Below are 13,733 nucleotides of genomic sequence, written 5' to 3' on the forward strand. Positions count from 1 at the left end.
GTACACAACTCCTTTGAAAGAAAAAGATTGAAATGTAAGGCTGTGTAAGATTTGTTTTAAACTGTACAGCGTCTTTTTTTGTGTAGTTAACACACTACCGAATATGTCTTTAGATAGCCTTGTTGTGGTGGTATTTTCAGTAGCCACTAACCTCGCCTGGTACAGTATGGGGGTTGTAAACTGGCATGGAAATTTAAAGCAGGTTCTTGTTGGTGCACAGCACAAATTAGCTATCTATGGGGATGGTAGTTTTTTCATCTTCCGTTGTCTCTGCAGCTTATACGAAATAATTGTTCTGTTAACTGCATACCACTCTATAATTTAAAAAAAAAAGTTGCAGCTGTTTTGTTATTTGTTAGAAGCAACATTCTGAATGCTTCTAAGTAAATACAGTTTACAGTTTTTTTAAATTAAAAACACACACAACTCACCTGTCTCTGGAGACATCGGAGACAGCTTCCCTAGCACTGTTGGGTCTTGTTAACCCTTTCCCTCCTGTTGTCTTTTTGATCCTGATAGCTTAGCCCAAGTTAAGAACACCTTTCACAGATGTTGTTATTAAGATTCTCCCATTTTTAGTTGTTTGTATTTATGCTTTGGATCATTTACCTTCTGTAAGCATCTATTTTTACACATCTTTTTTTCTTTGCACGTGGCAAATTCTTGGAAGGTGAGAGCTGTGTTTCCCATTTCCTTAGTGGATTTTTCTCCTAAGGGGAAGTTTAATCAGAGTGAGTGTCCAGCCGACCTTGAGGAAATAAAATAATTCAACTTTGAAGAACATTTTCATAGCGTTTTAAAAAATAATTATGAGATTAAATTTTCCTGAAAAATTTGCGGAAACATCTGTTTTTCAAAATTAAGTTGGAAATATTAATGGCCTTGGGCATCTGTGGTCAGCAAAGCCATTTCCATTCCAGATCCCCTCACTGCAGGGTTTCCTTTCGTCCATTTATTAAATGTAAGCCTTGTAGCAAAGAGGGACGCTGCTGCGTTTGCCGAAAAGCCACTGTTCACAAAATGCGGGTACTTCAGAGACAGCAGCTGTTTCCTCTCGGCATTGACACCAATCTGCAGATTGCCAGTTGTTCAGAACACAGACCTTTCCCAAATCTGTGCTAACTTTATGATGGAGTCTCACTCTGTCGCCCAGGCAGGAGTACAGTGGTGTGATCTCAGCTCACAGCAACCTTTGCCTTTTGGATTCAAGCAATTCTCCTGCCTCAGCTTCCGAGTAGCTGGGATTACAGTAGAGACAGGATTTCGCCATGTTGGCTGGGCTGGTCTCGAACTCCTGGCCTCAAGTGATCCACCTACTTTAGCCTCTCAAAGTGCTTGGATTACAGGCATGAGGCACTGTGCCGGGCCCCAAATCTCCACTAACTTTAGGTGTGTTGGACGGACCTAGCAATTATGGAAATCCCAAAGCACCAGGGCCTGCCTCCTCCCTTCTGTCTGCCTCCTGGGCCTTCCCTGTGTGCATCTGCTGAATTGAATCATTAAGAGAAAGATTAAGATGGGTAGAAAGTGAGCCTGTTGTTGATGACAGTTCACTTTCCCTAGTGAAACTGTCAGGAAGACAATGGGATGTAGAAGTTTCAGAGTAAGGGACCCAGGGTCTTAGGGGATCCCACAGTATAATACTGGGTAGAAAGAGGCGGAGGAGAGGGAAGGAAGTGGCCTGGCTTGGCTGCTGTGCACTGTTTTCATTTCCTTATCTCCCACGCACTACCCACCATCTGAGGCAAGAGGGGAGGAGCTTTTCCCTTTTCCATATACTCTTTATCTGTTCTTTGGAACTATTTTTCTTACAGTTGTCTTTGGTGGAGTGGCTCTTAGTGTACAATATGAGTCATACCCCCATGGACGGTCCTTTCTCATAAATACTTTTCTTTTTTTTTTGAGACACACTGTTGTCCAGGCTGGAGTGCAGTGGCACCATCATAGCTTACTGTAAACTCAGCCTCCTGGGCTCAAGCCCTTCTCCCTCCTCAGCCTCCTGCATAGCTGGGACTGTTAGGTGTGTATCAACACTCCTAGCTTATTTTTGTGTTTTTTTGTAGAGATGGGGGTCTCACTATGTTGCTCAGGCTGGTGTTGAACTCCTGGGCTCAAGTGGTCCTTCAGCCTCAGCCTCCCAAAGCTGTGGGCTTATAGGTGTGAGCCACTGTGATGGACCCCTCATAAATATTTCAAGCAGCGCTGAATCAGAACAAGGAGGAGCGTTTTCAATTGGGAATTCATTGTGTATTTTTCATTGAGAACATATTTCTTTACTTACATGTTTATATAACCTGAGTTGCAAGATGAATTTATCACACAGTGATACACTTTAAATTTTTGGTTTTAATATGCATTTGCATATTTTAAAAGCAAATGTTACTTTTAGCCTGGGAAACAATATTCTAGATAATTATCAGAGGTACTTAAACTTTGTTTTCAGTTATGTCTTAGATTTACTATAACCACAGTGTTGATTACTATGAAGACATTGCTTTGCCAAGGGAGATGTCTCTCAAAATGTCACAGCTCAGTGGTTTATTATCAGGCAGTTGCTAAAGTGGATAGTTAAAAATTGAGGCCAGGCATGGTGGCTCACACTTGTAATCCCAGAACTTTGAGAGGCTGAGGCAGGCGGATCACTTGACAGGAGTTAGATACGAGCCTGGGCAACATGGTGAAACCTCATCTCTACTAAAATACAAAAATATTAGCCAGGTATGATGATGCACACCTGTAGTCTCAGCTACTTGGGATACTGAGGCAGGAGAATCACTTGGCTTGAACCCAGAGACGGAGGTTGCAGTGAGCCAAAACCATGCCGCTCCTCTCCATCCTGGGTGCCAGAGCAAGAGTCTGTCTCAAAAAAAAATTTTTCCTGTTATTTCATGAAAATTAATGGTTATTCAACTAATAAATTTGAATAAATTCAAATTTTTTCAGTTATTTCACGAAAATTAGTGGTTATTAACAAATTGAGCACTGTATCAGTTAGAGGGTTCAGTTATGTAATATAGAATCTACAGGAGCTGATTTAGACAGTAAGGCATTAAACATACTAGTGAGTGTTAATAGTGGCTCAGAGTCTCTCTGCAAATGCTGAAAAAGCAGCTCTGGATTGTGCTGGCAGGTTGGGAGTCATGATTTTATATCTAGATCACTAGAAGCAAGGAAATCTGAGAAATTAATTTCTAGTTCCCCAGCCAAAGAAGCACAAGAAGTCACATAAGCAGTGAGCAGCCACCCATGCATCTGTCCTTGGTACCCTGCCAGCCACCAAGTTGCCTCCCGGACACCAGCACACACCTCAGGAGTCATGGCCCTGCTCTCACCGGGTCCACTGTCGGGGAGCAGATGTCAGATACATCATACAAATACCAATGATGACAACTGCATTAGGCTAAAAAGGGGAGGTCCACAATGTTTAGAAGTAAATAATAAGGGGACAGAGTCCAAACTGGAGGTGGGGTGGGCACCTAAGAAATCTCCTAGAGGAAGATGCATCTCAGCTGAGAGCTGGCCAGGAGAAGCAGAGTAAGGGAATGAGAGAATTCCAAGCAGAGTTGCTACGTGGGAGGCCCCAGGCTGGGAGGACAGAGGAAAGGCCACAGGGCATAGAGTTGGGGACAGAGTGGATCAGGTAGGGCTTTGAGGTCACCAAAAGGATTTTTCTTAAGATCAATTAGAAGTCATCTTTTGAGGCCTGGAATGGTGGCAGAGAGTGCTTTTAAATAATCACAGCCGCCACAATTTGGAGAAAGTCTTGGAGGAGGAACAGAGTGAAAGGCAGGAGACCAGTTAAGGATCTGCTTGTTGGACAGACTCGGTGAGTCCAGGTAGCTGGTGGGGCTTAGAGAGTCGGTGGAGAGAAACGGGTTCCACTTGGATCCACTCATCCAGCCTCAGGGCCTGGGTTTCTGGCATAATTAACTTTGTGGTAGGAGTGTCTTTTGAGCCCTGTAAGTAGAGATGTTAAGAAAGCCATTGGACATGGAAGTCTAGAGCTCAAAGGGTGGTGAGAGCTAGAGCTACGTGTGTGGGAGCTGTCACCTCTCGATGAGACTTAAAGTCTTGTAGTGAACCAGGCAGGCTTGAGAGAGACCACTTGGACAGGTACAGGCAGGCTAGAGCAGGAACGGCCAGCCTGTAGAAAAGGTAGAGGGAAGAAAAAACCCAGTAGATTTCCAGAAAGGAGAAACTTTCCATCTAGTGTAGGAAGGAACCTTCTTATGTCTGGAAATAGACCATTTCTAGAAAGTATAGAAGTTGATTCATGTATCCCATCCTGCTAGCACCTAGGCCATGCCTGGAGAAGTTAATTTAAAACAAAGAATGAGTTCATCTCTGTTGAGATTATTAACTGTCTTGCTCTACTACGAGTGACGCCTAAATGAGAGAGTATATATTTAAAGCCAGAAGTCCAGCTTCTTCACAGTATCGTAGTAAAATTGAGCTCAAATATGTGGTCTTGTTTAAAGAGTGCTATATAGAGTGCTCTGATATTTTGTGCTGAACTACATAGGGCAGATATTCCCATTTCCATTTTATAGTTATGAAAATTGAGGTAGCCTGGGCAACGTAGCGAAACCCCATCTCTACAAAAATTAGCTGGGTGTGGTGGTGTGCCCCTGTGAGTCCCAGCTACTCTGGAGGCTGAGCCTGGAGGATCCCTTGATCCCAGAAGGTCAAGGCTGCAGTGAGCTATGGTCATGCCACTGGGTGACAAAGCGAGACCCAGTCTCAGAAAAAACAAAACTGAGGCTAAAAAAGAGTAAGTGATGTGCCTGTAAAACATTCACACCCCCTTGTAAATTTCTCTGATAGATTATCAGAGCCCTGTCACCTGGGAAGACCCTATGGGAGTGGCCCACAAGGCAGGTCACTTGTGATTCAGGAATAGCCCAGACAAAATTTGGACACAAACTTAGTTTCGTTGGTCAGTTTGTTGAGCTAAATCCCATGGATGGGTTCTGGGGAGAAACACAGTCCCTGTCCCCAAGGAGTTCATGGACTAATGAGGAAGGCAGATAGAACCATGAACTCTGGGTGTTCCTGCCATTCTCTTGCAGAGATACAGAGGACGTATTTTACCCAATGGGAGGGGAGGGTGATATGAATGGCCATAAAGGAAATACAGGAAAAAAGTAGGGCTGGTATCATTTGCTGAATAATGAATCTAATTAAGCATTTTCCCCAGGGCAGGTCCTTCCTCCTGTGTGCACTGTGTAAGTCAGGGAGGAGACAGATGTAGGTGTGGCCATCTCTCTTACCGAGTTAATCTGTCCGTCCCCTTACACAGTAGCCGTGCCTCCTGTTCCTGGTCTTGCCCCTAAGGGAGCATGCCCCTTTCTTGGAGGTGAGCTAAGTCAGGATGCTGAGGTTAATCATAAGCCCGGGTGTGCTAATGCTTTCAGACTTCTTCCTTCCTTTGTGTCTGTAATGTCACCCTCTAGTTACTTGATTAACTCCTGGAGAACAGGGAGCATGTTTTCTTATCTGTTCTTAGGCCCTCTGCACTGTGCTGGGTGCAACATGGCACTTAGGTGGAAACAAAATGGCCATTTGACACGTGTGTTGGCTCAGAGGTTTTTCTCAACTTTAACAGTAACTCCAGTCACTCAGCCCTTTTATGTGGAAGATGATTCATTTGACAGCCAAGTTAATATTTTAAAAGTGTGAACTTAATAAAGAAACTTTTTGGTGGCTGGAAAATCTATAGTCAAAGGAGAAAAACAGACATTAAAGACCCATCTGATCGTAGAATACAGGAATATGTTAAATTATTAATAAGTTGCTTGATAACTGGTGAATAAATGTATGATGGAACATTTAGAATTTGGCAAAGCCTTCTAGAGAATCCATTAAACAAATGCATGCAACAGCAAGAAGTTTTGGGGGTAAATTTTTATTCTTATAAATTGGATGATGTGTAGCTAAACTCAAATTGGAACTATCAGTGAAAATATTCCAATGCCCAGATTAGTAAATTATTTTTACTGGAGCTTTGTGGCTTTAAAAACTGGTATTTTATGGGAAATCAGAGGGTTAATTCTTGAAAGTATGATATTGATGTCCTAGAATATGCTTTCTGCCCTCAAGCAAATGGTATGGCTTTGCACTACGTTCTGATATCACAAGTATCTCTGAGTTGCTTTCTGTTTCAGGAACGTGTATCAGCTCTAGTCTTTATTGGCCAAATTGATGTCTCAAAGACATTGTGGTCTGGCAAAGCTGCTTCTTGCTCATTAAGGTTGGGAGTATGTTTTAAATAGTTATATTCAATTGTTTCCTTGAAGCCTGTGAAGGAAATGTGCCTATTTCAGACCACAAGAGCAAGGGAATTTTTTAAATGTTTGTGGTTAATCAGTTTTCTGTTCTTCCTGGAGATAAACTGCATAAGAAAAGGTCACATGTTTCAGGGCCTCTCCTGCAAAATTAGAGATGGTATGAAATGACAGGAAGAGTGTTTTCCAGTCCGAGGAAAATACATGGAAAAGGCAAAATGTTCATTGTAACAAGTGGTTAAAGATTTTCAAAGGCATTCATACAAATTTAAATAAGAGTACTCATGAAAAGAAGCTGTCCCATGGAAGAAATTTTCTTCAGATTACTTTTCCTCTTCTTTGATACTGTAATAACCAGAGGGCCATTTAATGTCAGCAAATAAAGTTATTCTGTGAACAGAATAACTACTAGGCTGACTTAAGGAATTAATTCTCCCCACACCGTCCTTAACTGAATTTTTTGGTTCTCTGAATATTTTCTGTACATATTCTCACTCATTATTTGGCACTTTTTTTTGTTTTTTGCTTAGTATAAGATACAACCTTTGTAGCAAGAAGAAAGAAAACTGCGTATTTAAACACACCGAATTGTGTGTGAACTCTGAAAGGACAGAGACTGGAAGGAAGATCAGTCAGGGCTTCAATATTCCAGGAAAGCTTTGAGGAGGAAGGAAATAAAGTCTGTGAACAGCCTTGAAGAATGGGTAGACTTAGGAAAGGATTCCGAAAGGTCTTTAGATAACAGAAGTAGAGATCCAGTGGCTGAGATGTTCTCAATATTTTATTTTTATCTTCTAAATGCTTTTTTTGGAACATAGTTCTTCTTCTTTTCACACATTGTTTTTCTTTTGTTTTTCCCAGCTCTCTGCTTCCAGTGCTAATGGTGAGTTTTCCTGCAACTCACTGGAGATTATGCTGTGTCAAATCCCAAAGGGTCGCCTGCATTTACTGGTTGCCGGCAGTAGCCTGTTTTCATTGGGTCATTTACTGTGGTTTAATACGCCACTTCCTCAGTGGACCTGATGGGCAGAAAGTCCCCACAATCCTGTCGTCTGTGATCTTTGGGGGGCCTTGCCCTTCTTGCTTGGAACAAAGATGTGCTAGCTAATTGGGAGGAGTGTTCCGTGTCACCCATCACACCAGTCACTTTGTTTTTCCATGTTGTTGAGTGCAGATTGAGTTACTGTTGTGGCCTGTATTACTGTTCTCCACGTTGTGTAGATCCCATGGCTCTACACAATGGTAGTTAGGGTGGGATGCCTCTGTCATCACATCCCAGGAGAGCCTGTTTTTCTCCACCTCAGTCTTTTCACTTTCTTATCTGCGTCCCTGCCTCCTCTTCTGTCCCAAAAGCCTTTCACAAAATAGTAACACATTTGCTTTAAGACAAAGCCTGAAAACACACACACGCACACACACATTTAGAGTCTAGATATTGAATTATCTGACAAGACTTAAATTTGATTCTCCTACCCTGTACCGTGCTAATGAAAATGGCACTTGGGGACATATGCACACTTTTAATAGGCTCCTTAGAATCCAAGAAATAACGAGGAGAGTCATAATAATGGTAGTTATGAAGCCTTGCATTTCCTATTCCGCTTTGGCTAGAGAGCAATAAAGCCTCATCTAAAAAGCAGCTTTCCATCTTTCTTTGAAAAAACTTTAGGACTTCAGATTTGGATGAGTGGTTTGGTTTTGGGGATGCTTGTTAGAGATCCAACTGGGGATGCTGATTAGCAAGAGTTTAGAATTCAGTGGAGAGATTAGGGCTAGAAATGTTTTTAAAAATGAGAGCCATTACACTGCAGATGGTGGGACAGGCTGGGTTTTGGAGGATGATAAACCCTCCAAGGGAAGGGGAGGTAGCCAGGAGCCTTCCAAGAGGCAGAGGCATAGGCATGGTATAATGTGATGGTAGGTGCTTCAGAGGAGTGGCCACTTCAGAAAGGAGGAGGGAATAGGGGTCTGGGAGTGGTCAGGACAGGGCCCCTTCTCCATCTCCTGGTTCAGCAGTTCTTAGGCAGAAGGAAAAAAACTTGAGGGGGGCTGCAAGGGAAGTGTGATCCTTGAGAATCAGAATTTGGCTGGCATGAAAAGAAACGTTCGGCGAGAGGTTAATTTTTTTCTAATGAGAAATTATGACTCTTGGAGAGCCCCAGGGAGAAATTTGGTGGCTTGGGATGGGGAAGGTTCAGGTCAACTGGGTCAGGGTAGGTGATCTTTGGAGCTGAATACAACTGGTGGCTGGTATTCTTGTAACAACTGAATTAAACAGGAATGGAAGGCCTGACAGGATTAATCTGCCTTCCTGAGACAGATCTAAGGGTGAACAAACTTTTTCTGTAAAAAGATAGTGTTTTAGGCACTGTATTTAGGCCATATGGTTTCTGTCAATGACTCAAACCTCCGTCATAGCACAAACACAGCCATAAATAACACAGAAATCAATGGGCCTGGCTCTGTTCCAATAAAACTTTATTTACAAAAGCAGCTGGCAGCCAGATTTGCCACAGGAGGTAGGGTGGCAGCCTGTAGGCTAGGGAGTTAGTTGATGAGGGAGGGACGAGGAGGTGAGTGGGGAGAACGGGCCTCGGACTTGGAGTTGGGAAAACTGGAGCTCCAGGAGCCAAGTCCTCAGTCTGTGCCCATCCTGATGAGGTATTCATCACCCACAGGGAGAAGTAGGCATTTCCACTGCTCCTCCTCAGTGCTGGAGCCATTTGAAAATTGCTTAATGAAAGAGGCAGGTAATCCCAGGTCTCATATTCAGGAGTGTATGAGCTTTTCCTCATCTTCACGGCAGACAGACGAGAGGAAATAGACCTAAGATGTAATCAGAGACATTTGCATTGCACAAAAGAAAACTTCTTGGCAGGAATGATATGTGTATGTACGTATACACACATGCTGATCTGTTTATCAATACACACAACAGATATATAATAGAATAGTGTATTTATTAGCATACCAAAACAATATCTGTTTTGTTATGTATGTATATACAGACACACACTGATCTGTTCATAAATACACATAAATATACACACACAAATCTGTTTATAAATACATTGTTATAAATACTCCTAATTTGAGAATATAATTATATTTAAAAGTTCTCAAGTTGCAAGTGGTAATGTTTCATTATTAAATTAATTAAATACTTATTAGTGAGATTTTTGAGTGACAAGGTTGATTTTTGCCAGCCTGTCCTAACATTCTTTGTTGGTATGATTTTATTTGCCAGAATAAATTGGTTTGCCTGAAACCACATGCTAGATATTAAATATCTTCAAAATTCAGTGAAACTTGGAAGTGCTATAGGACTGTGGTTATAAGTGACAGAAACTCAATTCAAACTGAGCAAAAAGAGGGCTTTGTCTCCAGGATCCCAGGGTGCATACTGGAGGCCCAAGCTAGGGATATGGAGCAAGGGGTATGGCTGAGCCCACAGCACAGCTGGAACCAGGGATGCAGGTGCTACCAGGACCTCTCTGTTTCTCACCTCTGCTTCCATCTGCATCTCTACCTCCTCCAGGCCAAATTTTGGTGAACAATGACTGTGTCTATTCTTTATTTCTCATCATTAAGTGACGTGTGAAAGTCCCAAGATGAGATCCTGGAAAAAAAAAAACTAATTGGCCTCTTTGGGCTTGGGGCCAGCCCTGGACAGCCCTGAACAGTTATGGCTGCAGAGCAAACTCTGTGATGGCCAGAGGATAGATCTGTTCTTCAGGGAAGGGTAAGATGTGGGTGGTGAGCTGAGCATTCAAAAAAGAAGGTAGGCCGGGCTGATGGCTCATGTCTATAGTCCTAGCTCTTTGGGAGGCTGAGGCAGGAAGATCACTTGAGGCCAGGAGTTTGAGACCAGCCTGGGCAACATAGCCAGACCCCGTTTCTACAAAAAGTTTTTAAAAACCTAGCTGAGTGTGGTAGCACATACCTCTAGCCCCAGCTACTTCGGATGTTGAGGTGGGAGGGTCACTTGAGCCCACGAGTTCAAGGCTGCAGCGAGCTATGATTGTATCACTGCACTCCAGCCTGGATGACAGAGCCAGTCCCCATCTTAAAAAAAATAAAAGGACAAGTATACAGTAAATAAACATGAAATCTATGTAAGAGAACAAAAATTCACTCTTATGTCAATGTCATTATGTTAGTATAGATTCTTTTACTGAGATGGACTGTGTAGTGGCGGAAAGTGGCCTTGGTAAGCTCGGACCCTGCTGTGCAGGCTGTGAGTAGAAGCTAGAAAGTCCCTGGAGTTTCACTCAGCTTTTCCTTGAGTGGCCCTGGCCTCAGTCTCTTCATTTATAAATGAGGGGTTAGATTAGGTGCCCTCCAAGTCTAAAACTGCTGTTTTTGTCTGCAGTCTCATGTGTCATAAGAGATAATAGACTTTAAGATTTAAGATGATAAATTTTAAAAACATTGCTGCTACACAAGCATATATTGCCATTTGTTGAGTTGATGAGGCTTGATCATATAAGATAATTGGAGGCATTAAATATTTTTTCAAAATGGAACTTAAATTGTATATTTCTCCCAAATCTTTCTCTCGGTTCTATCTGTTTCATTACTTTTTTTTTTGCTGATAATTTTCCACTAGGTCTCACTGGGCTCCATATCCTTGCTCTGTGTTTATACAGAATATTGAACATCATTTCCTTTCATCTCACTGCACTGCTTCTCTGTTTCATCTGCACTTTATTTCCACTTTGCATTAGGGAATACAAAACTGAGCCATGTTTAAGCAACGCAGTGTCAATCACCCAGTTTAGATTCCATTTTCCCAGGCGGAGGAGAAGGTAAATAAATTGGATCCAGTGAGAAGCCTGGATATTAGGATGTGCCCATCATTGTCTCTTTCAGCAGAACTCCATGCAGAGGGCAGGCAATCCCCTAGGCTCCGCACGGGTCACTGGGCACACTGCCCTGCTACACAGCATCAGCATAATCCACTCCCGGATCCCTTTGTGGGGCAGTGGGTCTTGGCCAGCCTGTTTTCCCCACAGCTGCTGTCCTTAGAACCCTTCATGCTTCACACACATTAAAAGGACCTGGTGTTGAATAAACAAGCTGAGGCTCCTGCGGGATGGATCTCCCAACTGGGAGGTGCTCTTCTGTGTGCAGAAAGAGCACCTGATTGTTGCCAGGGTTTCTTCTGGTACCAAAAATAGTACCTGGTGCTAACAAGGGAGATACCGTAGGAGTGAATTTCCCGAATGTAATACCTATCATCCTTCTGTGATCATTTATGAGTCCCTGTTAAGTCAAACAAACATTTTTTCAATATTCTAAAATTAATAATTTTAAAAATCTAGTGAGCTTCATGTAAAGGATTGTGTTTTAATAAAAGTGATAATTCAAAACACCTGTTTAACTCATGGGTTTCAATTCCAACCAAAGCTCTGTTAATCCTTTGCTTAGGATGTCTTGATTTTTCTTTTTCCTTAAAAAAAAAAAAGACACATCCATGCATCCATTGGATTGATATTTGATTCTTCCTGGTAAAGCCTCCAGTTTTAATTAAGTTTGAAAATTGAAATGTGGCTGGAAATTGGATGAAATTCAGCATAGTAATTTCCTTCACGTGTTCTTCGTGTTCTGCAGCAGGGACTGTGAATTTGTGTGGATGAAGACATTACCTGACTTTATCCCTGCTTTTGTGAATTAAATACAACTTTTTAGTTTTTTTCTTTTTGAGATGGAGTTTGGCTCTTGTTGCCCAGACTGGAGTGCAATGGTGCAATCTCAGCTAACCGCAACCTTCGCCTCCCTGGTTCAAGCGATTCTCCTTCCTTAGCCTCCCAAGTAGCTGGGATTACAGGCATACGCCACCACACCTGGCTAATTTTGTGTTTTTAGTAGAGAAGGGTTGGTCAGGCTGGTCTCGAACTCCGGACCTCAGGTGATCTGCCCTCCTTGGCCTCCCAAAGTGCTGGGATTACAGGCGTGAGTCACCGCACCCACCTACAACATTTTGGTTTTGATGATGATGTTCATAAAAATCCTTTTATGTTTCTTGAAGGGATTAAATCAGTAAAAGCATATTCAGTTTTCAGCTATGGGAACTTCCTTTTATTTGCTGTAGAAAATAAGTTCACTTAAGGATTTTAGTTAGGAAAGTTTGAGGCATTTTTGTGTTGTGAAAAGTGCTCTAATTTTAAAGAAATTTCAAGGTGTTCTGTGAATTTTGCACACACTATGTTCTTGCCAATTTGTAATCTTAAGTATATTACCCACTTTTTTTCCCCTACTCATTTTTAAGTCAGTTTGGACCTAAGAACAGTTGGACATATACATACTTTTTAAAAAACTCTTAATCTGGCCAGGCGCGGTGGCTCACGCCTGTAATCCCAGCACTTTGGGAGGCCGAGGCGGGTGGATCACGAGGTCAACAGATCGAGACCATCCTGGTCAACACGGTGAAACCCCGTCTCTACTAAAACTACAAAAAGTTAGCTGGGCATGGTGGTGCGTGCCCGTAATCCTAGCTACTCAGGAGGCTGAGGCAGGAGAATTGCCTGAACCCAGGAGGCGGAGGTTGCGGTGAGCCGAGATCGCGCCATTGCACTCCAGCCTGGGTAACGAGCGAAACTCCGTCTCAAAAAAAAAAAAAAAACTCTTAATCCTAACTCTCGAATGGAGAAATTAGAGAACTATGTTCGTTTTGTGTCTCTAAGTTAATCAAAATGTTAATTCTTTTTTTTAAACTTCTTTTGATTTCTCAAATATAAAGTAAATGGGTATTTCTGGCAAGCTCAGCTGATGTTGCTCTGCGCACTTCTTGTTTTTTTCTAATGTCTTTGATTTGGTGGCTGCTCTTTATTGGGGAGTCTTTCTGCTCCATCTCCTAACCCACCACATCTTGAGTATAAGTCATTGTCGATCATATCAGTGTAATCAAGTTAATTGGATTTTGTTGAAGGGCTAGGGCTTCTGGTGGCCTTGAGAATATACCTTCCAGTTTTGCTCTCATGGCCCTGTTAGCAGAGCACATGCTCGGGGCAGTACTAACAAAAATACTGTCAAAAAAAGATTTTAACCAAGTACTAGATACCTATGAGAATTACAAAATGCAGATCGTTACTAAGATTCTTACTTGAACATAATACTTTTAATCCTAGAACTGTAATATATATTCTCAGGCACTGTGATTTTTGGACTTTGTCCTTCACTGAACTTCAAGGTCCCACCTACTTAAAAACAAAAGCCAAAAAAGTATGTCAACCAATTTCTTTTCATCGAACATACATTAACAATAGAAATATGGGTTTTTTTCTCCTCCCCCCCTAAAAATTGATCTCTGTTCACTAGGAGAATACTAAGAGGTAATTTCCTTTTAAGATACTTATTTTGAAAATATTTAGATGGGATCCAGAGAAAGTAAAGGGAAAAAGAAGAAAGATGAGTGGTTCTGTTGAACTCTTCCTGCTCTTTCCTTTT

The 13,733-nt window shown here is 42.1% G+C and overlaps 1 protein-coding gene and 1 long non-coding RNA gene across 3 annotated transcripts in view; one reads left to right on the forward strand and one right to left on the reverse strand.

Moving 5' to 3' along the window:
- The window catches only part of PIP4K2A (phosphatidylinositol-5-phosphate 4-kinase type 2 alpha), a 166,775-nt gene that overhangs the window by 58,128 nt on the left and 94,914 nt on the right, over positions 1–13,733 (forward strand). The gene's annotated exons all lie outside the window — the stretch shown is intronic.
- LOC116527106 lies at positions 12,539–13,053 on the reverse strand. Its single transcript, XR_004258389.1, has 2 exons — positions 12,911–13,053; positions 12,539–12,603 (listed from the first exon to the last, which is right to left on the reverse strand). It is a non-coding gene; the product is annotated as an uncharacterized LOC116527106 (long non-coding RNA).

This window comes from Sapajus apella, unplaced genomic scaffold (genome assembly GCF_009761245.1).
Source record: "Sapajus apella isolate SASKATOON/1434 unplaced genomic scaffold, GSC_monkey_1.0 scaffold53, whole genome shotgun sequence".
NCBI lineage: Eukaryota > Metazoa > Chordata > Mammalia > Primates > Cebidae > Sapajus > Sapajus apella.